Source organism: Microtus ochrogaster, linkage group LG7_11 (assembly GCF_000317375.1).
Source record: "Microtus ochrogaster isolate Prairie Vole_2 linkage group LG7_11, MicOch1.0, whole genome shotgun sequence".
In the NCBI taxonomy this organism is placed as follows: Eukaryota; Metazoa; Chordata; class Mammalia; order Rodentia; family Cricetidae; genus Microtus; species Microtus ochrogaster.
In genome coordinates, this window is record NC_022032.1 from 17,022,515 (window position 1) to 17,026,076 (window position 3,562).

Here is a 3,562-nt window from a genome sequence, read left to right on the forward strand (position 1 = left end):
ATGAGACCTTGTCTCAAAAACAAAGAAGGAGGAACAGGAGTTAGAGGAAGAAGAAGAAGAAGAACAAGAAGAAGAAGAAGAAGAAGAAGAAGAAGAAGAAGAAGAAGAAGAAGAAGAAGAAGAAGAAGAAGAAGAAGAAAGAAGGACGAGAAGGAAGAAGGAGGAGAAGAAAAAAAAGAGGACGGCCACTCAGCATAACTCAGTGGGCTATGAACCTTAGCAATAAACCAGCTGGGTGACAAAGTCCTGGGCTTTCAGAGAAAGAATGCAAACCTGAATTCCAAGATATTGTCCATGAACTGAAAGCAAGAAGTTCTAAAGATGATTAGAGACCAATTTGTAGCAGACAAATACATTATTAAATAGATCATGCATTGAACAACTCCTTGCCAAGGTTACTCCCAATCTTTTCTTTACAGCAGGTAAAAAGAAACAGTTCTAGCTGTGGATTCAGTTCTTCGGTTAATAATAACAGTTTTCTGCATTTAATATGTAATGAATATTTTATTCTTCAACCGCAATGGTTTAAAAAGCTTGGAGTCAGACCCAGCTGCATCCAAATGTTGCCTGTCCTGGTTCTTAGTTCTGTGAATATGGGCAGATTCTTCACCCTCTCTGTGCCTCGTTTCCTCCGTCAGAAACCCTAGATAATAGCAATCTCTTCGGTCGTTGTGACGATGAAATGAGTTAATGTGCTTCAGCATTTAGAACATTTAGTTCCAAGCAAGGAATAAATAGCATTTGCTCTCATTATCAGTACTATTCCCATTGCATTTCCAACACAGTTCTTTTCTCGGAGGAACTGTCCTGCGAATGACAGCAGAAAGCAATTTAAATGACATTAATAGAGTCAATAACAATGCCTTGCTTGATGCGAGTCTTTGTCTCAGAAGCCTGGAACTCTGACTGTGCAAGCATCAGCTGTGCAGAGACATGTTTGGGGATGGAATCTCAAAGGGAAGAAAAATTAAACTCGTCAAGGTGGCGTCCGTAGCCCAACTCCACCTCACATGTTTTCTCTACAAATTAGTTTATGAATTATATCATGCAAAGACCTTTAAACTGCATCAATTAACAGCCTTCCGTACCTGTGGCAAAGTCCTCTCCCTGTTGACAGAGGACAGTCTGCCGCAACAAGGTAGGGTAGGGATCCTAATAATTAAACATGGTTCTACTCTTGCACAGGGACAAAATTTGTATTGGCCTGGGTGAGTTTCATTTCTGCAGTCATCCCCATGGCACATGCAATGCCATGTACTTTGCAACAGTTAGAGGCAGCCAGTACTATAAAGGTTGCCAGAGGCCTTAAGTAGAGCCCAACCCGATGCTGTGAAATGTGATATGACCAGCAGGGAGAAGTGTGGAGTGGGAGGGAGGGGGAGAAAGTGTCTGTAGTATTCTAATGGAAGATCAATTTAAATGCATAATTAGACATTTCAGACATGATTAGGTTGTCTTCTTAAATGTCACGGAAAGGATAATGTAGGCCCCTTTCATTATTATTATTATTTTTTTTTTTTTGAGAAGTAGAGGAAACTTTATTCTCAGTGTTCCCTGCAGAGGAACTTGCAAATCTGAAGCATGCTCCCCCAAGAAATGAAGTGCAATAAGGGAAAGAGAGAACCAGAACACACTCCAGAGTGCTTTCTTGTTAGTTCTGAGATGGGGTAGGGGGTGGGGAGGATCTGGAGTACCCTCCTGTGGGATAATGCTCTTTGTAAAAGCTAGTTAATAATAAACATGAACTGATAGGCCAGGTTATAATTAATATAACCCTCTATGTGTTTCTTTGGGACTGAACAGCTGCAGGACTGGGCAGGACAGAAACTTCTTTACATAAATGGTGCCCAAACATTTGGCAAGAATTTCCACATCAAGCCTGAAAAGGGTTATAAAAAGGATTCTAGACAGACAAAAACAGAGTCAATGGAAGCTTCTTGGTAATCATCTTTATCCTGGTAGGCTTTGTTTACTGGCAGTGATCAGTGACACTAGGCTTCCTGACTCAAAGATAGTGGCAAAAACCTTGCAGCTCTCTTAAGAGACCCTACCACCAAAAACTTAAATCATGTTTATGAGCAGCTAGCATCAGGCTTCTTGGTCGTGCCACAGACCTAGAAACTCCACAGAATTGTGCCAATAAATGTGGCTTCTGCTAGTACCTCCACCGTGAAACTAGACTCTGAAAAAGCTAAGGAATAGGGTGGAGCCAGTTGCCAAAGCTTCAGTTTTAATCCTATCCATATCACTTAGCAGATTAAATAAATCAAAATAAGAGATACAGCAAAGACAGATTCTGATGGAAAAAAATTCTAAACCATTTACAATGTGTTTGAAAATATACATAGGCTTGGGAGAGAAAAGAAAAAGGGTATAGAAAGTCCTTCAAAAAAGAAATAGGGTAGTCAGGAATGGTGGCACACAACTTTAACCCCAGCACTTGGGAACTTGGGAGGCAGAGGCCAGCAGATCTCTATGAGTTCAAGGCCAGCCTGGTCTACAGAGTAAGTACCAGGATAGCCAAAGATATACAGAGAAACCCTGTCACAAAAAAAAAAAATTAAAAGATAAAAATAAAAGAAATAGAATAAAAAAAACTACACATAAAGATGGAAAATGCACAAAGAATCTGGATACTGTATGTTATTGTGTTGTCTCTGAATTGTTTGCCTGCTGAGGGAGGAACAACAGCTGCTAAAAGACATTTGATTATAAATGCTGCTAGATTAATCCAACATATGTATTTTTGACTTCAATTTAAGTCAAAAGATATCTTACTTTGAAAAACAGGTTTTGCTTTTCTTCCCACAGGAAATGGAAGGTTGTGGATTCATCTGGGTTAAGAAAAATTAGGTTTGGTCAAGGGAGACACCCTGAAAAATCTCTGATAAGAGCAGATGGTCCAGATGATTCAATATTTCAGAAGACCTGTGATGCTGTTTCCTCTGAGTTCTACATTCAAAATAGCTTCAAGACTGCTGGCTGAGATGATCCAGCCTCACAGAATACTCCAGTTAAGACTTGACCATAATCCTAAATTATCTTTGGATCCCCATAAGGTTATCAGAGCCCCCAGTCAGCAGGAAGTAGCCTAGAAAACTACACCCATATTCCCAAAAATGGATTGTGGATGTTTGTCTTTGTTTTATGTATTGATTACAAGTTGTTATGAATAATGGTCAGGAAAAAAGAATAAATAAAGGAGATTAGATTCAGAGTCTTGTTTTAAAAGGAAAAAAAGGGAAATGCTGTGGGATAATGATCTTGTACACTTTAAAGGTTTGTTATGCATATTGGTTTAATAAAATGCTGATTTATCAGTAGGCAGGCAGTAAGTATAGGTGGGACAACAAGACTAGAAGAATTCTGAAAAGAGGAAAGGCAGAGATGCAGTCATTACCCAGAAACAGAGGAAACAAGATGATAATGCCTTCCTGAGAAAAGGTACCAAACATCATGGCTAACCATAGACAGGAGGTGTTGTAACCAAGACAGGAGGTGTTGTGTGAACTCGTACTGAGGAAAAATGAACAGGTGTCTTCTCACCAGTAGAGGCACAAGA